This window comes from Ovis aries, chromosome 5 (genome assembly GCF_016772045.2).
Source record: "Ovis aries strain OAR_USU_Benz2616 breed Rambouillet chromosome 5, ARS-UI_Ramb_v3.0, whole genome shotgun sequence".
Lineage (NCBI taxonomy): Eukaryota > Metazoa > Chordata > Mammalia > Artiodactyla > Bovidae > Ovis > Ovis aries.
The window spans coordinates 68,824,774-68,850,975 of NC_056058.1; the positions used below are offsets into that span (position 1 = coordinate 68,824,774).

A 26,202-nucleotide genomic window follows, 5' to 3' on the forward strand; every position below is an offset into this window, starting at 1 on the left:
TAGGCAATATCTGTATCAGTGTCCTCCCATCCTTCACCCAAAACCAACAGTGGAAATTAGTCGTAGCCCTCTTGTCCAATGAGCTCAGCATATATCAGTATTTCAGAATCCTACTCAACACAGTGTTCCTGGAGTCTGATATAAATTAACAGAAGTTTCCATGAAAGATGAAACTATTTTCTCTCTCCAGATCATTTTCAAGTGAACTGTTAAACCATATTATTCTTTCCTTGTGCATTCTGGTTGACTTTTAAAAAATTTCATAACGTGATGTTTTTGCTTCTGACGTTTTATCTTGCTGCATTTGGCCTATTGTCCTAGTCTGTTTGGATCTTATTTAGTCTTGCTTTTCTCATTCAAGTTTCTGTTACACTTCAAGTTTCTTGTCATCTATAAGGCAGGCCATGTCTGTTTTGATCAATGGAAGGTAGAAGGGCCAAGAACTGAGTTCTTGGTACATCTCAAAACATCACTTTCCAGTTAATTCCAGTTGTGAACAACAAAATTGGTTCTGGAATGGGAATATACCAAGTGCAATATAGCTACACATATATATGCATCCAAGTACTATTACATCTCCATTATTTTTCTTTCTACTTTTGATTGACCTGGTAAAATAAACCAGTCATACCTAAGTTGATTGAGTCTGCAGGGTTAACTAGGACAAAAGGCAATTATTTTAACAAAGAAAACTTCGATCTGTATTAACTAATTCCATCATAGCTCCAAAATAAAGTATTTTACTTTTTCCAGCATTGCAAGTTGCAAGAAGCACCATGGCCCTGCAAAACAATGTGCTTGGGTGAAACAGAATCAGTTCGGCTTATGCTGACAGTTTGTTTAGCTTGATCGAGGAAGAATTTAGGGGCATACATGGGGTGGAAGAGCTGTGCCCTGCATCCCCTGGGAATCCAGATCTGCAGGGCAGGAGGATAATCCCACATCAGAATACAAACTCCTCCTGGTATTTGGGAAGTTGCCTCTCACAGCTTAACATAGATTCTGTTCTCACATCCTAACCTGAGAGGTTCATTTAGGATGCTAAGGAGCAGGCTTCCATGGGACATTTAATTCCTATTGTAGAAATTTAACCAATAGAGGTCATTCGGGTTTGGGGTTTTTTTGTTTGTTTATTTGTTTGTTTTAGTAATGCAAGAGCACATGGGACCAAGGGCTGGGCTGGCTGTTTGTACAATACAGACCGTATCAGTCTTTTTCTTTGGTCATCCCTCTACTGCTTGAAGAAGTCTTTCAGAGTATCATTGCTAGAACTCACGGAGCCAAAAGCAGAAGTGTCATCGTTTCTTGTTAGTTGGCCTTAAACCATTTTTGTATCTCCCAGTTGATCTTACAGTCTTGTTTCTTGACCTAAGACTCTTTTTTACTTTTTCAACAATGTCATGTACCTTCTAGCCCTCTCCTTCATTTCTACGACTGAAATTACCTTTGTTACAGTGTGCAGAGGCCTCCAGTTTTGGAGAAGCTGGACTAAGCACTTTACATCTATTATAACTTACATAATATTCACTCAGGCCCTAAGAGAGAAGCAGTATTATAAACTTGTTTTGCAAACAAGGACACTGAGGCTCAGAAATACCAAGATCTGGGTACATGAAACTAGAAGCAAGAATCTAAGCCAGGCCTTCCCTCAGAGCTAACTGGTACCCCAGCATTCAGCACCTTTTCCTCCTAGTGGATGATTCAACCACTGCGGATGGAGCACCTACTATATTGTGCTGGCCTTGTGGGGACATCATGAGAGATGTGATACTGTCAAGTCCCTCAAGAAGCTGCCTGTTATCACTTCAAGCTTTGGTCCAGAGCAAGAGGCTTGTAGCCAACTGGAAATTTGTTCATGATCAAATGTAAAGCTCCACCCCTGAGATGGATCCAGAGATAGCCTTAGATGTGCCTTGAGTGCTGGCTCAACATACCTCCGAACTCCTTTCCAAAGGCCTGATGTGCCTCTATTAGAGATGTGCTCCTTCAGCCAAAGAGGCCTGTGACAGCACTAGGTACAGGACTCTGGGGAGGGCCTCTGGACTGCCTGAGCCAAGTCCAGAGATGCAAAGACTGTGTCTAAACAGTTGACATGGTTGAGATTTACAACTAGGCTTAAAGAAGACACTAGTGAGCCCTGAGTATTATAATATTTGGATGAGATGGGTAAAAGAAGGCCCCTAGTAAAGTATTGCTTCTGGGCTTCCCTGGTGGCTCAGTGGTAAAGAATTTGCCTGCCAATGCAGGAGATACAGGTTCAATCCCTAGTCTGGGAAAATCCCACATGCCATGAAGCAACTAAGCCTGTGCACCACAACTATTGAGCCAGTGCTTTAGAGCCCATGTGCTGCAACTACTGAAGCCCGTGCATCCTGGAGCCTGTGCTCCACAACAAGAGAAGTCACCACAATCAGAAGCCTGTACACAGCAATAGAGAGTAGCCCCACCAGTCACAACTGGAGAAAAGCCAGTGCAGCAACAAGGCTGCAGCACGGCAAATAAATAAATAAATACGTTTTTAAAATGTATTGCCTTTGGGCAGGGTGGAATGGGAAATGACTGTTTAACTGGTACAGAGCCTCTTTCGAGGTGGTGGAAAAGTTTGCAGTTAAGTTGAGGTGATGGTTGTACAGCATGGTGAATGTGCTAAACACCATTAAAATGTGCACCATGAAGTGGTTAATTTTATGTTATGTGAATGTCTCCTCTGTAAAAGGAGTTAGAAAAGTGAAAAAAGAATTTCCTCTGCCCAGTGCCAGAGTGCCTGCAGCGCTATTGTTCATGCTAGGGCTAACCATCCTCTACCACCACCTCCCTCCAGCCCCTTTTCCCACCTGGATCCATTACACACAACCCTGAACTTGTCTGAAGCATTGCAAAGATAGCTCCCAGACCTCTTTTTCTCTCTTACTTTGTCTTCCCTGTGAGAAGAGGTGTGCCTTCCCAGATTGGTGGGGTTGGGGAAAAAAGTAAACTGTCTCATGTCTTTGTCTTAAGGTCATCCGCAGACCTACTTAGCAGTTCTGGATTTATATTGCTATCAGTTTTACTGCATATGCTACTTGTACACAAAGGGACCTGAGGTCCTCCAGTGCTTTCCAGAGCCACCTCCTTCCTTGCCAGCTGCTCCCTGCGTCACTCCTTGTCATCAGAAGTGTACCACTCCATTTGTGTTCATGCTCTCATCTGCAAGAATACACTGGCCTCATTTCTCTGGGAAGAGCTTTTCTTTAAGGAACATCTTACCTGCTCCCTCATCCACCTTGAAATTCTCGGTGTTCAGCAACAACCACCGAAAAGTGACAAAGCTATTTGTGCAATAAAAAAATGTAGTTATTGATTTCTTTTACATCAGTTTGCATTTTAAATTCAAGTCAAGGAGCTCTTTTCACAGTCAATCACTAGCGGCTTAGGTTCCATTTGCCCTTCTAGGCTGATGGACACGTGACTAAACATTTAGAAGGACAAGTAAGCTTGCTCTTGGGAAATCTGTCATGTCCAGGGATCTGGAACCTCAAAGGAAAACAAAAAGGTCTTTTCATCCTTTTGCTTAGTTTGACTTGTTTCTTCTTTGGAAGCTAATTTCTAACTGTAATCACAGGAGAAAGGAGGTTTGAGCAATTATGCTGTGAATCTGATCTACGGAGGCAGCCCACTGGGATACTGCTTTCTTCAGGAGCTATAATTTTGGCCAACATCATCTGGGAAATTTTCCTCTTCTAATTTATTATGCCTGTAGAGACCTTGTTAACCATGCCCCAAATGCTTCACATTTGTATAGCCATTTTAGATTTTTTCTAAACCCCTGTCACATTAATCATCTCACTTGATCCTCACAAGTCTCTTGAGAGGTGGATAAAGAAGAGTTTGGGACCCACATACTACAGATGAGGAACATGAATCCCAGAGAAGTTAAGTAACTTGCGTAAGGTCACACAGCTTCCAACCAGAGATCACCAAGTCCAGAGACCATATTTCTAACCCTCTCACTTTACACATAGAGTAAATCACAAACACAGATTGCTGCCTGGCTGATCTATATCAGAAACCCAGCTGTGAAAGTTCCAAGAAGTGGAATTCCATCCCGGACATATTTGGTTCACCCTTCTCATTAATATTGGACTTTGGCATCACAGTTGTTCTTTCAGCATCTTGTGTATCATGGAGCGATTTGTTGTTTTTGTTGTTCTCTTTGGTGTCTGCCTGATGCTTGAAAAATCAGAGGATGGGGGAGTGACTTGGGTAAATCTTCTTTTGATCTGTTTTAAATGAAATCCTATTTACAAGAAACACTTCACTTCTTTTGATGTGCAGCTCACTAATTAGTTCACATCTGAGAGCAGGTTCCCTGGGAGAAAAAAAATTAATTAGCTCATTCCATCTAGAAAAGACACAATTCTTGAACTAATTATGGTATTTGAATGATTAATCTCCTTTAAATACACACATGTTCAGGAATTTTACAGTTAGGAGGAATACGTAATGAAAAGAGAGCAAGCAAAGGGTAAAGGAACAAGGTAGAGATTCAAGGCAGAAGTCCTGCTGAGGGCCAGGGAGAAAGCATGGATATCCGTTATTATTCAGGTAGAATATTATTAATATGCAACATAATCGACTAAGCAATATTTGTTCTGAAACCTTCTCATGTATCTCATTTTTTTCTTCTGTACAAGTCTCTGGAAGCCAGTCTCTTTAAGGTCAATCAAACTACTGTCAACCCACTGCTGGAGTGAGGGGTGGGGGGCAATGAGTAGGGAAGAGAGAGAGAGTTAACTTATACTGAATAGTTAATGGCTGATATCACTTTCCATCTAGCTTTTCTCCTTCTGCAATTTTTACTCTTTAATAAGAAGCTGAAATTTTATCACAATGACTGATCTTCTATTTGTGGATATTAGGAGATGGCATATATTCCTTTCTGATTGTCAGTGGCTGTCTGATTCATGTCACAGCCTGTTCACAATAGATTTGTGGAAAATAATGCTGATACATTGTGATTTCTGCCATGGGCACAGAAAATGGGAATGGCTGTATATAAATCATGTGTCTACCCTCCTGATTATAGCTTGTAGGAGAAAGGAATATTATTTAGCATAGCAGGGAGACCTCTACATGGTTCATTAAATGACACTGTAAAGGGTATCACCTATTCCACTTAAAGGATTGGTTGCCACTATAGATTGTACTTCTGGTGGGTAAGGGTTTTTCTTCACTTCAATGTTTATATTGTAAATTCCTTGAGAATAGAAACTTTCTTTTTGTATATCAAGGGTGCAGCTCTAGTTGGCCCTAAATAGATATTTGTTGAAACAAGAACAAGGAGATAACAATAAGTGCAGAAAGAAATGTGCTACTAAATAAAGGTTAGGTGAGACTGAGGAAGGGTATAATATAACAGACTTGTAGTAATCAGGGTTCTCAAGAGATAAGATACATAAAGAGGAAGATTAAATGTATTTATAATATATTTATATATAAACATGTATGTGTGAATGCATGCTATGTCTCTTCAATCATGTCCTACTATTTGCAATCCTGTGGACTGTAGCCCACCAGGCTCCTCTGTCCATGGGATTCTCTAGGCAAGACTACCAGAGTGGGTTGCCATGTCCTCCCCCAGCGGACCTTCCTGACCCAGGGATCAGATCTGCGTATGTTACATTTCCTGCATTGGCAGGTGGGTTCTTACCACTAGCACCACCTGGGAAGCCCATAAATATGTATATTTTTATAATATATATTATAGATATATATTTATTATATAATAGATTTAATATATACAATAAAATATTTGTATATTATATAAATTTATAGATTATACATATATTGATTTATATTATAAAAATATATTTATAAACAATAAATGTATCTAAAATAAATAGTTTCAGATAAATATATTTAATCTTCCTCTCTATAAATGCTATTACTTCTGTTTGTTATGAGGGATTGACCCATACAATTATGAAAGCTAAAAAGTCCCAAGATCTGCCATCTGCAAGCTGGAGACTCAGGAAAGGCAGTGGTATAGTTCAGTCTGAGTCTGAAGGCCTGAGAACAAGAAAAGCTGAGAGTGTAAGTCTCAGTCTGAGGGCTGATGTCCCAGCCAAGAGAGAACAAATTCTTCCTTCTTCCATCTTTTGTTATATTCAGATTGAATGATACCCACACACATAAGGGAGGGCAATCTGCTTTACTGAGAATAATTTCTTCTGGAAACGCAGTCACAGACACATCTGAAATAATGATTAGCCAAATTTTAGACACTCCATAAACCAGTCAATTCAACACATAAAATTAACCATCATAAGACCCCTTGGTCTTCTGTTTTAAGACTGGTGTGTTTCAGTTACCCCTTGGTAACTGAAATTAAGCAGACTTTTAGTGCCATTCATCATAGGAGCGCACATGAAATGAGCAACATATTGGGTTATAGAGTTCTCATTCTATTACTTAAAACCCTATGCAAGTCCATCTGGAGGGACATTTTTCCTTTCATTAAGTCCTAGGAGAAATATGTCATGTGGCTTATCCTTATTAAAGATCATAGAGTAATTGAATGGCCAGATCTTTGGAAAGGGTTTTGTAAATGTTTAATTCAGCAATATTTATAAATGAAGTGGGATTTTTGTTTGTTTATTTTGTGTCAACTCTCTCTAAGATGTAGTGGAAATAGCATTAAATTGTGAGGCAGTGAAGATATTTTTGAGATAATATGAAACAAAATAGTATGGTAGGAGAGTTAGCCTTGGAATTCCCGCCAGCTCCCCATCCCTAAGGTGAGCTTCAGCCTTCTCTGTGAACCTTTTCCTTGGGCCTTGCTTTTTTGTTCAGGCCCTCCTGTGCCCTGGGATGGAACTGAGTCTCTCACTATGAGGTGCAGCCAGAGTTCACCCTCATACATGGAATAACTTCCTGCATGTGAGCTCCATCAAGTACACTGAGGCCCAGTGTGATGCAAGAAGCAAGGGCAGGTGCAGCCCTGCCTCTGCCTCACATGTTCACATAACCTTAGGTTAATCATTTTCTCTATCATGGCTTTGCTTTCTTCCTTGAAAAATATAGGGAGTTGGATTACCAGGAATCTGAAAACTCATTCTATAAAGGTCCAAATAATAAATATTTTAGGGCTTTGCCACTCATGTGTTCTCTTTGTTATTACTGTTGTTTAACTGCTTAGTCATATCTGACTCTTTGCAACCCCATGGACTGTAACCCACCAGGCTCCTCTGTCCATGGGATTTCCCAGGAAAGAATACTAGAGTGGGTTGCCATTTCCTTCTCCAAGGGATCTTCCTGACCCAGGGATCAAATTAACATCTCCTGCTTGGCATTCGAATTTTTTACCACTGAGCCACCTGGGAAGGCCTTACAGTTCCTTTGCAACAACTCAAATCTTACATTATAGTATGAAAACACTCAATATGCAAAGAAATGGTGTCACTGTGTTCCACTGTAACCTTAATGACAAAAACAGACAATGGGCTAGATTTGGCCCACCATTTGGTGACCCTTGGATTAAGGGATCAATAGACAAAACTGTTCAACAGCACTAGAATGTACACCACAAATGTGAACCATATATGTAATTAGAATTTTCTGATAGCTATTTTCTTTAAGTTCTATTTTAAAAGTAAAATTAATTTCAATAATGCGTTTTATTTAACTTGGTATATCCAGACATGACTATTTCATTATATAATCTACATGGAAACTTATTCATGATATAGTTTCCCTTCTATTCTTTATACTAGGTCTTCAAAATCTACACTATATTTTATATGCCAGCACATCTCAGTTGGACCGGCCACATTGCATAGGCACTTGTGGTGAGACTACCTTGCTGGACAGTGCAGTTCTAAGAGGTGTTTTCCTACTCTGTACCTATTCCTAACATTCTGCCAGAAAACACAAAATGACAGACTATTGTTCTGTTTCTTCATCGCCAACAATTTAATATACAAATCTGCAAAAACTGTGATAATGAATGTTGGTAGGTCAGTATAGCATCTAGGTGACTTGATTGCTTCTCCACTGCAATTAATAAATAGCTAATAATGTCTTCATGCATGTCTTATAAGGAGTGCCTCCTCCTGCCCACCCTCAGCACCTTCCTAATGGGAGATACGTGAACATTCACTCCTGGAGGTGGTGGAGAGTTAGGGTGAGTTAGAGGCTTTGCTTGCAAAAGCCACAACAAGTAGGACATTTCCTTGAAGTCTCATGTTATACTTTCATATGTTATCAACTTTGCTTTCTGCCCCACAATGTAATCTGACTTAATTTTTAATTTGTATTTCTTACCAAGTGAAGCAGTCAAATCCTTGCCCTGCACAACACCCCTCCAGTCCCTTCCCTTCTCACCACAAATCTGTGACAAATTCATGCTCTGTGAAGATGTACATTTACTATGGTGCCCTTGGGGATAGGTTTATGGAACAATGTGTTAAACTAGAAGTTTTGACTGAGACCTCAAATGCTAAAGTTAGGTAAGACAGACCATACTGCAGAAATTTTCTTTGAGAATTGGTTAGGCGACTCTTGAACCCCATGCTGGTGCTGCTAAGTCGCTCAGTCGTGTCCGACTCTTCACGACCCCATGGACTGCAGCCCACCAGGCTCCTCCATCCCATGGTGAGGGTATAAATGTTTTGAGAGAGAGGATGTGTAGTGAGCATTTTTTTGGAGAAAGCTGAGCTGTGGTTTTACTCTCCTCTTCAGTCCACTTCCTCCCAACCTGAGGCCTTTACCTGAGACTTTAAGGATATCTGGCTTGAGGGTACACAGGGATTGAATCTGAAGGGTGAGAGAAGGGCTGGTTAGAGTCATAGGTAAGCAGAGAAGAGGTGCTGTGCTGGGATCGGCTTGAACTCCCAGAATTTTCCAGAGTCAGGTATTCCTGCGGACCAGACACGGGCCATGAGTGAGGAAAACTAGATGAGTGGTGGGAGAGGATAGAGAAAGAAAGCCACTGGCCCCTTTCCCACACTCCTAACCTACATGAAGGTGGGTGACAAACGCGAGTGAAGGATGAAGCTTTGATCCTTTGACCTTCTTAGGACCTGAAGTGAGACTGCACTTCAGGAGTTAAAGCAATCAGCACACTTTGTATTGTCTAAGAGTAATCAAGAAAGCACTCCTGCATTGAAAGAAAGAAAATAGGAAAATAGAACACGACTGTGTCATGAAGGAGTTAAGATTTTTGGCCTTAGGATGTTGTAGATTCTTGGATAGTATATTTATGTTATAGAGCAGACTGGTAATGGAGAAAGTTTCCTGCCTATTGGATTAACTCCAAAGATGGGATATAGGCCCCATTCACTTGGCTGGTCAAGGGGATATTTGGTTGGGGTGGTGGGTGACTCCAATTCTACCAAATCATCACTCATAACAGTAAGAGTACAGCTAGTACACAGTCTTAGAAATACAGGAAGATCCAATCCAGTAGAAGGGATAATCATAATAGTAACAGAAAATTTACTGAGAGATCTATGTGTGTTTTGCACTGTAGTCTTCTTACAGCAACATGATATTTTTATATCATTTTATAGAAGAGGAAAGGGAAGCTAAGTAACTTCCTCCTAGTCCCAGAGGCAGCAGGTAGCAATGCTGGGATTTGAGTGAGGCTTTGTTTCCCTTAACCATGCTCCTTGCTGATCCTCTTTCCCAGCCCAACCATGACCTCAGGGCTTTTATCGTACTTTTCTGTCCCTGTTCTCTTCTTCCTTCATCCTCTCTCCCAGTTGATGAAATTTCATTCTCAACTAAGCACAAGTCCCTCTAATTTCCTCTCACCAGAACACTTGAAATGAACAGACAGACTCGAAGCCAGCAAACCTTCTAACTCCAGGGAGCACATCAGGAATTTTAGCCAAATCCTGCAAAATGCTGGCCAGGCAAGAAAACAAAGATGGAGAGAAGCAAGTTCTCACTACTTGATGGAATCAGGTCAGAGTTCTGTTGACATGGGGTTGGGTTGAGGATGAAGAGGGAATCTATCTGAGGGTTCCAAGAAAATATCACAGTTGGAACTTATACGATAAAAGCAAAACGCCACTGTCTCATTAATTTGTCTGCCCATAGGGTGTGTCAACTACAAATTGGCTCTTGCCTGTCATCTATAAATTGGCACTTCCCAAGAACATATGCCAGCAATGGAATGACAACAACAAGGGTGTCTGCCATGTGCTGTGCTCTGCTTAGTCACTCAGTCATGTCCAACTGTTTGTGACCTCATGGACTGTAGCCCGCCAGGCTCCTCTGTCCACGGTATTGTCCAGGCAATAATACTGGAGTGGGTTGCCATGCCCTCTTCCAGGAGATCTTCCCAACCCAGGAATTGAATCCAGGTGTCCTGCATTGCAGTCAGATTCTCTACCATCCAAGACACCAGGTAAGCCCAGCTGCTGCAGCTGCTGAACTTCAACAGCCCCTGAGGGGAATTCAGCGTGGAGAATGAGGCACTCTGTGCTCCAGAGGAACTGGCGGAACAGATCTTTAGATAATTAGATATTTTCAGGAACTGATTTCATGATCCCTATCCTTTGTTGTTCAGTCACTAAGTCGAGTCTGACCCTTTACAACCCCATGGGCTGCAGCATGCCAGGCTTCCCTGTGCTTCACTATCTCCCAGTGAAGTGAAGTGAAGGTGGCTCAGTCATGTCCAGCTCTTTGTGACCCCATGGACTATACAGTCCATAAAAGTCTCCAGGCCAGAATACTAGCCTGGAAGATCCCCTCTCCAGAGGTTGAGCCCAGGTCTCCTGCATTGCAGGCAGATTCTTTATCAGCTGAGCAACAAGGGAAGCCCAAGAATACTGGAGTGGTATTCTGGTAGCCTATCCCTTCTCTAGTGGATCTTCCCAACCCAGGAATCAAACCAGGGTCTCCTGCATTGCAGGTGAATTCTGGATATCTCCCAGAGTTTGCTCAAACTCATGTCCACTGAGTCAGTGATACCATCCAACCATCTCATCCTCTGTCACCCCGTTCTACTTCTGCTCTCAATCTTTTCCAGCATCAGGGTCTCTTCCAATGAGTCAGCTCTTTGCATCAGGTGGCCAAACTATTGGAACTCCAGAGTCAGTCCTCCCAATGAATATTCGGGACTGATTTCCTTTAGGATGGACTAGTTGGATCTTCTTGCAGTCCAAGGGACTCTCAAGAGTCTTCTCCAGCACCACAGTTCAAAAGCATCAATTCTTCAGCACTCAGCCTTCTTTTTGGTCCAACTCTTAAATCCATGCATGTCTATTGGAAAAACCATAGCTTTGACTATACAGGCCTTTGTCATCAAAGGGATGTCTCTGCTTTTTAATACACTCTCTAGATTTGTCATAGCTTTTCTTCCAGGGAGCACATGTCTTTTAATTTCATGGCTGTAATCACCATCCACAGTGATTTTGGAGCCCAAGAAAATAAAATCTGCCACTGTTTGTATTTTTCCTCCATCTATTTGCCATGAAGTGATGGGGCCAGATGCCATGATTTTCATTTTTTAAATGTTGAATTTTAAGCCAGCTTTTTCCACTCTCCTGTTTCACCTTCACCGAGAGGTTCTTTAGTTCCTCTTCACTTTCTGCCATTAGGATATTATCATCTGCATATCTGAAATTGTTGCTATTTCTCCCAGTAATCTTGATTCCAGCTTGTGCTTCATCTAGCCCAGTATTTCGCATGATGTCCTCTGCATATGTGTTAAATAAGCAGGGCGACAATAGGCAGCCTTGACGTACTCCTTTCCTGATTTGAACCAGTGCTCCATGTCCAGTTCTGACTGTTGCTTCTTGACCTGCATACAGATTTCTCAGGAGATGGGTAAGGTGGTGTGGTATTCCCAGCTTTTTAAGAATTTTCCAGTTTGTTGTGATCCACACAGTCAAAGGCTTTAGTGTAGTCAATGAAGCATAAGTAGATGTTTTTCTGGAATTTTCTTGCTTTTTCCATGACCCAGTGGATGTTGGCATTTGGTCTCTGGCTCCTCTGCCTTTTCTAAATCCAACTTGTACATCTGGAAGTTCTCAGTTCACATACTGTTGAAGCCTAATTTGAGGGATTTTGAGCATTACCTCACTATTATGTGAAATGAGCGCAACTGTGCAGTAGTTTGAACATTCTTTGGCATTGCCCTTCTTTAGTTTTGGAATGAAAACTGACCTTTTCCAGTCCTGTTGCCATTGCTGAGTTTCCAGATTAGCGGGCATATTGAGTATGGCACTTTAACAGCATCCCAGTCCTTGCATCTCTTCATATCTAGAAGATGTCTAAATCTCTTAATGGTGGCATCAGCTTCTCATGACTAGTAGAAAACCTTTTGCAAATTAATTGCTTGATTACATTGAACTCCCCTTTCACCAAAATCTTACATATTGACTTTCCCCCCTGCCTCTTTGGAGCAGTCTCTGAGCTATCTGAGGTACTGTTTCCCTGGCTGCAGTCCTCATTTTGCCACAGATAAATCAACTCTCAACTCTCATGCTGTGCATCTCTTTAGTCCATGGGTGCTATCCTGAGAAAGCCTCTGTTTGGTGTCCCTTGCAGTAAAGGAGTTTGCCCTTGAAAAATGGATCAGTAGTTTGGCCTTGGTGTCTTCCTGGCTTCTTTCAGGACAATACTAGAACATCCATTGAAAACTGCAGGAGTGCCCCCAAGCAGTTGCTAGATACCCTCAGCATAGCTGTGTGCATGTGTGTGTGCTCAGTTGCTTTGGTCGTGTCCAACTCTGGGACCCTATGGACTGTAGCTCACCAGTCTCCTTTGTCCATGATATTCTCCAGGCAAGAATAGTGGAGTGGTCCTGTGTCCTCATCCAGAGGATCTTTCTACCCCAGAGATCGAACCCACGTCTCCTGCATTGCAGGCAGATTGTTTATTGCTAAGCCACTGGGAAGCCCCCAAAATAGCTGAGCAACATAAAATCATCTATGTAGGCATAATCTCTTGCTTGCTGTTCCTTGACTTTGCTGAGTTATTTTTCTTAGGCTTCCCTTAAACTGTATTGCTAAGTGTCCAGACAGCCAACATAATCAGCAATTCAGTAGTCCTCCTGCTAAAGCAGCACGAGATTCAAATGACATTTTTTGATAGAGAGCATCAGATTTCAGATTTACATGGGACTCTTCTCAGAATAAGTTCATGACCTAGGAGGAAATCAGCGGGACATTTTTTGCCTGGATCTTCTTATGAACTCTGCCCTTGGATGTACATTTGAAAGAAGATGATAAAAATTCCTTTCTCAAAGGAACTGATCTGATCCCTGAGTAAAATATCTTTAACTCTGAAATTAGGAGAGATCCATGACCAATATGAATGATGGCTTGATCCCAGATGCTGGAGCTTCTTGACGGGGAAAGGGCAAGACTCAGAGCAGGAAGAGGTAACAATTAATCATTGTTGAAACAGAACCAGATGAGGAAGACTCAAAGAGATTCATCTACAAAGACATTTATGTACTGTTTAAAAGAAAATGTTTATTTAGCCCCTAGTACTTATGGCATTGCTTAAAATAAGAAGATGGATGATAACAACAACAGAAAATACTTTCTTAAAATATACATCTCAGTCAGTTTGGGCTGCTTTAATGAAATACCACAGACAGTGGCTTAAACGGCATTTATTTCTCATGGTTTTGAAGGATGGCAATCTGAGATCAGGGCACCAGCATGGCTGGATTCGCGGTGAAGGCTCTCTTCCTTATATTCCTTATTTTCTTAAATGGCCTTTGCTTGGTGCATGCATAACACCTCATGTCTCTCCCTCCTTTTAAGGGAGCTCATGTCTCTCTCTGTTTTTACTAAACCCATCATTCTCATTAAATTAAAATATAAGCTCGCAATTCAAAAAAATCGCCAAAAACACAAGAAATAAGTCACTATGAGCAAACAGTAATCAATATCACCAAATTCAAGTTTAATTAGGTCCCTAAGGACTTCAAGTTTTGAAATTAACCTATATATGATGTAAAATATATTGGTACAAAATATATTTTAAATGAAATGTTTTTATTTGATGACTTAGCTATCAGTGTGACCCAGCTACTATGAAAAAAGGAAACATTTTGAAAATTATAACTATCGCTATTATGCTAGTGTCAGGGCTCAAGAGCATAGTAAGTATAGCTTGAAATACAATATATAAACATCTTTTCTGGGGGAAAAAGCTGAAGACATTATCTAGAAAACCCCATAGGGAGACAAGGAGATGGAAAATATGAGTGATTAAAAGATACAGAGAATAGAAAGAGAAAGTGTCATTGCTTGCATTGTGTAATAGAGATCCAGGACAAGGGAATAGAGAAGGAGATTATTTATAGAGGTAATGGCTGAGAATTTCCCAGAATTGATAACTGACCTGAATCTACAGATGCAGGAAGCACAGTGTATAACAATTAAGATAAATAAAAAGAAACCCATGTAGTGTACGTGCACTGAAGAAAAATCAAAGACAAAGAAAAAGTCTTAAAAGTGGCCAGAGAGAGAAAATACATAAAGACTGATGTTGATTTCTCAATAGTAACAGTGGGTGTCAAATGATAGAGAAAAACAGTTTTCAAAGTGCTGCAAGTTAATACTATCAGACTAAAATTACATGCTAAGTTAAAAACTATCTTTCAAGAATGAGGGGAAAAATATATATTTTCATAGAAACTGGGGGATTTACCTCTAGCACATCCGTATTACAGAACTTTTGTTGTCTTTCAGGGAAGGAGAAAAATGACCCCACTCATAATAAAAACTTTCAGTATATGAAAAATAGAAGGGAATTTTCTTAACCAAATGAAGGATACCTAACAAAACCCCTTTGGTTTTTGCTTATTTAGTCACTAAGTCATGTTTGACTCTTCTGCAATCCCATGGACTCTAGCCCACCAGGCTCTCCTATCCATGGAATTTCCCAGGCAATAATACTGGAGTGGGTTGCCTTCTCCAGGGGATCTTACCAACCCAGGGAACAAACTCACATCTCCTGCATTGGCAGGCAGATTCTTTACCACTGAGACACCAGGGAAGCCCATCAAAACCCCTACTGCAATCTGGTTGACGATACACTAACATTCTCTTGAAAATAATGACCCAAGTAAGGAAGCTGTCATAGGCTGTGTTGCCCAGGAAGCAGAACCTGAGAGAGGTCAACATACAAAATGCTTGTTGGGGAGTTCTGAGATTGATATATGTGGAAGGGAGAGGGGAAAAGCTGGCTTAGGCAGAGAGAGAAATTGAGCTAAGAAATATTTTTAATGAGGACCTCAACTAAACTCACAGAGTTTTGGAGCCAGAGTGGCCTCTGGGTCTTTCTACCATCTTGTCAGTCAGTCATTGGATGAGGGTTGGTACTGGGAAGAACTGTACCTTGAGCATGAGTGCTGTCTTCCCAAGGTGATCCCCAGAAAGGACCCACAACTGAAAACCATTTTCCAATAGCACTCCCAGCAACCATGATAATGACTCTTTGATTCTCAAAGAGTTGTCTGGATAGTACATTACATTATCCACCACATATTCCCATTAACACAATTTCTATTCAATCTTATCTAGAATTTTTCCAAAGAAGACATAAAAGACAGTCAATAGGCACATGAAAAAAAATGTTTAACATCTCTAATTATTAGTGAAAAAGAAAACCAAAATGAGATATCACCTTATACCCGTGAGAAGGGCTATCATCAAAAAGACAAGAAATAGCAAGCATTAGTAAGGATGTGGAGAAAAGAGGACCCCCATACACTGTTGGTGGGAATGTGATTGGAGCAGCCACTATGGAAAACAGTATTAAGAGTCTTCAAAAAACTAAGTATAGAACTACCATATGATTTGGCTATTCCACATCTTGAAATTTATCTGAAGAATATAAAACATGAATTTTAAAAAGATGTATGTACCCTTGTGGCTTCCCTGGTGGCTCAGCTGGTAAAGAATCTGCCTGTAATGCAGTAGACCCTGGTTCAATTCCTGGGTCAGGAACATCCCCTGGAGAAGGGAACAGGTACCCACTCTAGTATTCTGGCCTGGAGAATTCCATGGACAGAGGAGTCTGGCAGGCTACAGTCCATGGGATCACAAAGAGGCAGACACAACTAAGTGACTTTCACTATGCACCCTTATGTTCACCACAGCATTATTTGCAATATAAGTGCCCATCAATAGGTGAATGGATAAGCATGTTGTGGTATATACATATATAATATTCTTTAGTCATAAATAAGAATAAAATCTTGCCATTTGTAGCAACATAATTGGACCCAGAGGGTATTATGCTAAGTGAGATAAGTCAGATGGAAAAGGAAAAATGCCAAATGATTTTACTTATATGTACATTATAAAAAATAAACTGATCAAAAATAATCCAGACAAAACAGAAGCAATACAGATAAAGAAAACAGAATAGTGATTACCAGTGAGGAAGGGGGGATAGGGTGAGATGAGTAAAGGAGGTCCGACTACATGGTGATGGGTGAAAACTAAATTTTTGGTAATGAGCACACTATTTTATATACAGAAGTTGAAATATAATGTTTTACATGAAATATATACACATGTATATATATATACACACACACATATATGTGTGTATGTATTCTAGACATCTAAGCAATGCTGTAAGACAATAAAAAATAGTTATAAGGAGATAATAAAAAGTGATTAAGAAAGTGGCTGGACATGAGATTAAAATACAAAAATCAGTTGCGTTCCTAAACACTAGCCAAAACAGAATTCTTACATCAGGTGGTAGGTTCATGGACATTTTCTTGGCAATTATGCTTTACAAGTTGTACGTATATTACAAGTACTCTTTTGTATGCATCAAACATTTTTAAATGTTTTAAATCTTTTTAAAGAAAGAAAACCCCTGTCTCATGGGTAAGTGCTACAGTGGAAAGACTAGAAAGGGCTTCATGAAGAAGCTGGATGAGACCTGACCTTGAATTACAAATAGGATTTGAAGAATAATGAAACTAATGAGTGGCAAGTGGCTGAAGAGATAGTAGAGTCCCTCCTACCACCCAGTGTAGAGACAAGGCAGTGCTTAAAACTTTCTTAGGGCCAAAGTGCAGCCTTTTTTTAAAATGAAGAAAGAGGCCTGTACTTGTATTTGCCTGTGAGGGTGGTGGGGGCTTTGTGAGGCACTAGTTGGAGGTGTAGAAGAACAATGGAGAGGCTGCCCACAATGACAATATTTATACATTACATCTGGGTCCAAGCTCAGGTACCAGGAGAAATTCTAAACTTCTAGAATTTTACCAAAACAAAGCTTCCAACTGCTTTATTTAGCATTACCACAAAGCCAGTTCTTTGGGAACTTTGCAGTGTTGCATAGATACAAGTTTAGTGACTGGATGTCTAATGTTTTTGCCTGCCATCACTTTTTTTCAAGACACCATACACGAATTTTGCTTAGAATATCCCCTCCTAATTTTTGACCCTGTAATTTGGAAGGAGTTTTTCCCCATTACCTCCAGGGATGAACAGTTGACCCAGGCCTGGACAATCAAGTCATTTTCTTCCAGTTGGCTATAGTGATGCTTCAAGCTAGGAACTGGTAGGAAAAGGGACGAAAAGATACACTCTGAGGTTTTTCTGGGACTGAGGAGAGAGAGAATCATTTCTCCTGTTGGGGTTACTGAAGGCGTAGGATCTATGTCTGGTCTAATGGTGGCCATCTTGTCACCATGAAGGAACAGATTGCCAAAGAAGAGAGTGAAAGCAGAGCCAATAGATGCAGACGAACAGTCACCTGATAATGGGTATTCTACTGTTCACCCTGAATGAACCTTCACTAATGAACCTGGCGTGGTTTGAGAAAGTTCTTCAGTGTTGAACTGGGAGAGGCACTGTGGTATGGTGGAAGAAGTCAGACAGCCCTGATTCAGGTTTTCCTCTAGAACAAAATCACTGTAGCACCCTAGAAAAATTAACGTACTCTGTGCCTAAGTTTTCTCATCTGTAAAATAGAGAGTAATGATGGTGCATATCTCCTAGGCTGTCAAGATTAAAGGTGATAACAGAGTGCTTGACATGCAGAAAGCACACAATAAATATCTAATATTATCTATTATTTTTCCTATTAGCATTCTCACATACTGACTTTTCTACCCTCTGCCACTCTGCCGTTTGGTTTACTTTTCTTCATATAAAATTATTTATTTCATATATACTAGCAGAGAGAGAGAGAGAGAGAGAGAGAGAGAGAGAGAGAGGGAGATTATTGATCTAGTCTCCAGGACAAATAAAAGCAATTTAGGCCTGAAATAAGACAAGGAAATGTCGTTTCTTGCCAAGGAAGATTCTAGCAATGACGGCTTAACAGATGACAGCCCTGAGAGGTTTCTTTGACACTGTCAGTTAAGCTTCACTTCAGCTTAATCTGATTGTTATGACTCCAGAGAACTTGTCTGGAAGTTGGGGAGGGTTAATAAACCATACCTCACGACCCCTGTGATTGTGTGGACACCTAACACTTGTCATGTTGTATGTGTCCAGATACAGTCCAGGTTAACTAAATGCTAACATGTCATGAAGAAGCTGGAGCTTTGGGATAGCAGTGCCTTGTAAATGTCCCTATTTTCCAAAGAGGGATGAGAACTCCTAGAATCCTCAAAACACAGAATGCCTGAATGGAGGGGACAAGGCAATACTCAGAGCCCAAAGTAAGGAACTTGTCCAGGGTTTCTTATTTAGTTAAAATTACAAATCTCTTTGCAGTACTTTCTTCTGCTGGAATAAGGAGGAAATTTGAGCCCAGGTTGCCAAATAGATTTTAGCTGACATTCTGGCTCTAAACAATTGTTGGAGTTTGGAGCAGCACTGCATTATGAAGTCTGGCTTTAGAAGAAAATAGTTCTGTAATCAATTAGCAGTGCCTGCCATGGAAAACAGCCACAAGTTTACTGACCTTGAAGACTGGGCCAGCAGGTGGTTGCAGCCAGGGTGCGGGTGGGAAGGTCCAATGTTAAGTTGGGCTTATTGTACTCTCTCTCCTTCCTAGACAGTCCCTCTCTTTCTGTCCTATCATGTATTTGATTTTGCATGTCGTCATAATGACTATAAATCATCACTCCAGGTTACTCCCCATCTTACCTGTGATAAGAAGATAAGTTTCTAAGTCTGGTCCTGGACTAGCCAGATAATAGCGTTTTGTTTGTTTCTCCTCTTACAGAGGGATGTTCACCTGGTCAGATAGACATCTCCCCAGGGCGCGAGACTAGCCTGCTGCAGAAGCCTATTGTTTCCTTTCCTTTGACTTCTTTGAGGTAAAGATAGTCGAGATTCTAGAACATAGGAGAGGCTTCTTGGATCATCTAGTGCGATCTGATTTTGCAAATGAGGACGCTGAGGCTGAAAGCAGAAAAGCAGGCTGCCAGTCTTTCCATAGTGCCATATTCGTTTGCTTTATTATTTTTCCTACTTTATCTCCTCAGCTTTGGCCATCAAATTTCCCATATTGAATCTTTTGGGGAAAAAAAAGTTAATGGCGTGTGACATACTGCAAGTTTAGCAGAGGAAGCAGCATAAGTATACAGTGATCATGACTCACTTATAGCTCAAAAGCAAATAACAGACAGTGGCAAAAGACTTCAAATGGTGATGATGGTATGTGGTGCTAATGGTAAAGAACCACCTGCCCAGTGCAAGAGACATAAGAGACATAGGTTCGATCTCTAGGTCAAGAAGATCCCCTGGAAGAGGGCATGGCAACCTACTCCAGCATTCTTACCTGGAGAATCCCCATGGACAGAGGAGCCTGGCAGGCTATATAGTCCATGGGGTCGCAAAGAGTCAGACATGACTGAAGTGACTTAGCATAGTACACACAGCACAGTATTCTACTAAGGTGTGTGTCCCGTAAGTCCCATCAAAATTTTTTCTAAGACAGAATATAAAACATTTCTTTATTTGCAATATCTGATAAAGCCATTATATTGATAATTGTGCATTTTAAAAGTTTTGATAGTTTTGCATTTAAACAAAAATGTGTCGAACCCCTACTCTGTGTTAGTAATGTTGCTAGGCATTAGTAAGACAGAGATGAATAAAGCACAGTCCCAGATTTGCAAAGCTCATGGTCTAGTTGGGAACACAAGTGGACTGAAAAGTACAGTGCAACATGAAGAAAATTATAAATGTGTATGGAAGGTAATATAATGGCACAGAGGAGGGACAGGCAGCAGGAATTTTCTATAAAAACATCTGAGCTAGGCTTTGAAGGATAAAGAGGAACTCTTTAGTAGCTCATGTACACTGATTTACTCAATAAACTTAATAACACAGGGCATGCCAATTACTGTGTTAGGTACTGGAGGCTGAGAGACATAAGATAGAGTCTCTGGCCTCTCAGAACTCATAGACTGGACAAGAGGTAAATATATAAACAAAGAATTACATTGCGATATGTTGAGAGCAAGAGTCATTGAGAGAACCCAAGACAGTCATAAGGAAAGCCACGTTGAGGAAAGGACTCAGTGGGCACTTTCTGTCTGTGCTTGTAATGCTCTTTTCAGGAAATAACTTATCGGTCATCATGACAGCAATGGAATATCAACAGGAAAGTAACTATATTTCAACAGAATTAATGAGAAGATAAGGACACTGAAAAACTGATAGAAACCTAAGCTATCAACATCCATTTAACAAAAAACTCTTAAGCTCCTACCATGTGCTAGGCACCATACTAGTTTGTGAGCATACAAGAGAGAGGAATATCAAGTGCCCATAAAATCAAGGGGTTAATGGCATCGATGATGGAGTCAACCTGCATGGGTTCAAATCCCAGTTTCCCAACCTACTAGCTATGAGATTTTGGACTAGTTGTTGGATCTGTCTGTACTTTAGTTTCCTCATTTGCAAAAAGTGGATAACAAAATAACTCTGGTTATTGTGGTATGGACAATAATAAAGCAGGCAAAGGGCTCAAATTGGTCCTGGACACATGGTAAGTGTTCAATAGAAGTGTTACCAGTGAAGAAGATGATTAGGGGGAAGATGATAAACAGATGCTAAATTTGAAGAACATTGTAATAAATTTGAACTTTTTATTCAACCATTAAAGCCATTAAGAGGTTTTAAAGAAGTGACATGATTCAAATTAAAATTTTAAAATATTTTTATTAAATAAATTTTAATAATACAAAAGCAGAGAACATACTTTAATATAGTCTCATATACATACCACTTAGATTCCACAGATATCTAGATTTTGCTATATTTTCTTTTCTTTTTTTTTTTTTTTAAATTTTAAAATCTTTAATTCTTACATGCGTTCCCAAACATGAACCCCCTCCCACCTCCCTCCCCATAACATAGTAGTGTGCCAATTGTAAGTGCTTTTCATCAAAAATTGTCAGGTCTCCTTCTGGGCAACCCACTCCAGTAGTCTTGCCTGGAGAATCCCATGGAGGAAGGAGCCTGGTAGGCTACAGTCCATGGGGTCGCAAAGAGTCGGACATGACTGAGCGACTTCATTTCATTTCACTTCACTCCTTCTGGGTATATGGTAGAATAGCACTTCCTTGCCCCACCAGGTGGTGCTAGTGGTAAGAACCTGCCTGCCAACGCAGGAGACGTAAAGACAAGTTCCATCCCTGGGCTGGGAAGATCCCCAAGAGGAGGACATAGCAACCCATTCCAGTATTCTTGCCTGGAGAATTCCATAGACGGAGGAGCTTGGAGGGCTACAGTCTATGGGGTCATAAAGAGCCAGACACGACTGAAGTGACTTAGCATGCACGCACATGATCATGTGACTTGCTTCAGTTAATCAAATAAGAGTGGAAGCAAAATGTGTCTGTTCCTGGGAAGAGCTCTGAGAGCCAGTATATGATTTGCCTTCTTCTTTTTCTTCTGCCAGTGTGATCGTGGGAGGCCATGTTGAGATGCATGCCTATCAGCCTGGATCCTGGTTAGGTAAGTAACCACTTTAGGTATATTTGTTACTGCAATATAATCTTGTCCATTTTGACCAGTATATTGCATCAGATCATAAGGTGCATAATGTCTAGATGTTCCACCTGTAGTAATTGGTTGGTATATTTATCCTTTTCAATCATGCATGAAACATTTTCCAGGGGAGATCATATGCTAACCATAAAATATCTCAATAAATTTAAAAGAATTGAAATAACACAGTGTGTTCTCCAACCACAGAAGAATTAAATTAGAGATCAACTGCAGAAAGAAATTTGAGAAACCACAAATATTTGCAAATTAAACAACACATTTCTTAATAACTCATGGGTCAAAGAAGAAATTACAAGGGAAATTTGAACTGAATTAAAATGAAAGCATAATATGTCAAAATTTATGGGATATAAGTAAGGCAGTGCTAAGAGGGAAATATATAGCTTTAAATACCTATGTTAAATAAAAATTATCTCAAATCAATAACCAAATCTTTCACTTTAAGAATCTAGAAAGTAAAGAGCAAAGCAAATACAACGTAAGGTGAAGAAAGTAAGTAATAAAGATTAGAGAGCAAAGCAATGAAATATAGAACAAAAAGTTAAGGAAATCAATGAAATCATAAGTCGAATGTCTGAAAAGATCATCAAAATTGACAAATTTTTAGGTAACTAAGGAAAAGGAAAGTATCATCAAATCATGAATGAAAGAGAGGAAATCACCATAAAAGCTACAGAAATTAAAAAGATAAGGGAAGACCATGAATAGCTTTGTACCAACAAATAGACCAAAGGAAAAAATTTTAAATTCTTAGACACAAATTACCAAAACTGACCCAAGAAGAAATAGAAAATCTGAATAGATCCATAACAAGTAAAGAAATTTAATTAGTAATTAAAATCTTCTGAGGAAAAAAACCTAAGCCTAGATGTCTTCATTGGTGAATTCTATCAAACATTTAAAGATTATAATAGCAGTTCTTCACAAATTATTCCAGACAATACTGGAGGAAAGAACACTTTCCAACTCACTTTATGAGACCAGTATTACTCTGATACCAAAGCCAAAGACATAATACAAATTAAAAAATTTAGGCCAATATCCCCAATATTGGAGAAGGAAATGGCAACCCACTCTAGTATTCTTGCCTGGAAAATCCCATGGATGGAGGAGCCTGGTAGGCTACAGTCCTGGGGTTGCAAAGAGTTGGACACGACTGAGCGACTTCACTTTACTTTTATCCCCAATATAGACATAAAAATCCTCAACAAAATATTAGCAAACCATTCATATCATAAAAAAGATTAGACATTATGATCAAATGAGAATTATACCAGGAAAACAAAACTGGTTTAGCATTGAAGGAAATGAAAGCTTAAATCCCTCCATTGTAAATTTCCTCATCAACCTTTAAACCAATGATTTCATCCAAAGATGATCATTATCTGAATCAATTATTTCACTAAGAATTGCAGAATGATGAGTTTCTAATGCTATCTTTCCTAACACATTTATTAGTTAGAATCCCTCTATGAAAGATAAAAATTTATCTCATCATCAAGGGTTATTATGCTACTCTGGAAAACGGTTCTTCCAGGAAAGGCAGGATAGATATTTGATTCTTTCACTTTAATTACAAGCTTGCAGAGAAAAGTGTGACCTAGTTACTTCTGTGTTTCCAATGATGTGCTTTTCACCTTCTTCTCCCCCTTCCTTTTATTTTCACTTTCTCTTTTTTTGAGTATTGTTATGAATTTATGGTTTTTATATATTCAATGTGTTTTAATTAATTTTAGTCATCATTCTATTGATGCATAAATTGTCCTGCTTTAGCCAGTGGGAAGTCCCTCATGTCAGATCTTTGTCTTTTTAACTGGACCTCATTACTCTGATAGTTTCCTTACATAATAATATATACCCAGTTTAATTTTTCTGTTTTCTGCCATTTCCACCGGTATCTCTGCTTTCTTTTAGTGGGAAGATGTTTAGACACCACAATCTGGGTCTTAGGCTTAGGCCTTTTTAGTGGACAGTTAGGAATTAATATTTTTGAAAAAAAAATCACAAGTTCATACGATACTTGCAATTTATTTTGAGAGCATTATGCTGTGTGAAGTAAGTCAGAAAGAGAAAGACAAGTACTGTATGCTATGACTTAGCCATGCAACCTAAAAAAGTTGAATGTGTGAAAACACAGAGTAAAAGGATGGTTATCAGGGGATAGGAATGGGGAAATTGGGAGATACTGTTAAAGGGTACAAATTTGCAACTAGTAGATAAATAAGTCCTGGAGTTCTAATGCACAGCATAGTGATTATAGTTAACAATACTATATTATAAACTTTGAAGTTGCTAATAGACTAGATTTTTATAGTTCTCAACACAAAGAAGTGATGATTGCTACATTACTATAGTAATCATATTGCTGTGTATAAAAGTACCGAATCAACTCATTATACCTCTCAAACTTATAAAATATTGTATCAATTATATCTCATTTAAAAATCAAGATATTTATTAACTTCTAAAATAATAATTCTCTTACTTTGCTGAAGACTGTTCTAACAACATTGATTACTTGTTTCATGCTACAATATATAGAAAATATTTCTAAAAGGAACAATATTGCTATAACATACTATATTTATATTTTTATGAATTAGATTATATGCAAAATATATTGTTATATTTATAGTATAAAATAATATTAGTATATAATATTACTATATTTGCAATAAGAGAAATTTTCATTTTATAGGTCAACAGTGGCCAAATATTGGCAATTTTGTATGGTTCTACCTAATACTAACAATAAGACTACTGAATGAAGTCCTAAGATTTATTTGCAGCTTTTCTTGGTTTTAAAATATGTTTCACAAGAATATAAAGTCAAAACAATTTTATGGAAGTTGAAATGACTATTTTCTTTGTGTAGTTAATAAACATTTGGTTTTTTTGTTGTTGTTTCAATTTGTATTCAATTTTCATAAATGTCTTATTTTATTTTATTTTTACTTAATGTTATTTTTTGAGTGTGTAAACATTACGTGATTCCAAAGTCAAGATTTATAAGAGGACATTCAGAGAAATTTTGCTGCCAACCTATGTCCTCAATTGTGCACTTCCTCCTCTTTTATTTTTATAAGTATTTGTTTATCTTTCAAATATAAGCAAGTAGTATATAAATATGTATGTATGAATGTATGTGGTTTTCCCTTTCTTATACTGTTCTGCAGCTTGCTTTTTTCTCATGAAAATATCAGATTAGCATTTTGAAAAGATCACTCCTTCTGTAGGCAGAAGAGACTGGAAATAGACATTCTACTGGAAATAGGAAGGCATATTAAGAGGCCACACTGTTGGTGGTGGTTGGGTGGTGCAGGGGGGATGGAGAGAAGTGGACACTGGAGGTGAATTTTGGAGGTTGGACGTAAAGGACCTAGATATTGTTTGGATGTAAGGAAAACCTATAGCTTTGTGCAGGAAATCCAAGCCATCCCCTTGGTCACATTTATATTCCCAGTGGTATGAAATTTTCTATTGAATAGAATAGTAGACCATATCTATACTTGTTTCTTTTTTAAAGTTATTATAGAAAATTTTAAACATACATAAAGTAGAAGAGTATACTGAACCCTAACATATTAATCACAGAGATTCAGCCATTATCAACCTATGGCCTATCTAATATTTTCTATATTTCTATATTTTCTATCACCTTCCACCACCCCTAAGAATATTTTGAAGCAAATACTGGGAATCTAACCATTTTACTTGTCTGTTCCAGCACCTTAGGGAAGCATTGTTATTCAAATCCCACTGTTCCTTTCTCTGATACCTGCCACTCTGCTAACTGACTCATTAAAGTTCATTCCTTTATAGTAAGGCTTTGATCCCTTTAAAAATTCAACATAGCTTGTGTTTCACATAGACACCCAATGCACAGTTTGACTTAAAAATAGAATCCCTTTGCTTGCTGGATGGTAGTAGTTGGTGGAGAAAAAGGTCAGTTATAATGGTGACTTATTCATCCACAAACACTCCCCGGAACCCAACTTACCCATGAAGACTCTGCAGTGTGGTTAAGCCCTAGCCAAATGCTCTTGTGCTATAAGGTTCATGGCATGTCATTTCTCCTAGAGAAGCTTCCTGACTCATGGCAACCAGTCAGCCTCTCCTTTCTGAAGACTTCCTACTGAGCTGTGACTCAGAGATAACTATCTGCTCTTGTCACCAAACACTTGGACTGAGTGTGTTACAGCCTATAAACTTGCTTACGTGGAAGGCCTTTCTCCCCACTTAGAGTCTTCATTGT

At 39.3% G+C, this 26,202-nt stretch overlaps 1 long non-coding RNA gene across 1 annotated transcript in view; it reads left to right on the top strand.

Moving 5' to 3' along the window:
• The window catches only part of LOC121819669 (uncharacterized), a 575,865-nt gene that overhangs the window by 320,602 nt on the left and 229,061 nt on the right, over positions 1 to 26,202 (top strand). The window contains exon 6 of the long non-coding RNA XR_006060015.2: positions 21,838 to 21,893. This is a non-coding gene — a long non-coding RNA (uncharacterized LOC121819669). The remainder of the gene's footprint in view (positions 1 to 21,837; positions 21,894 to 26,202) is intronic.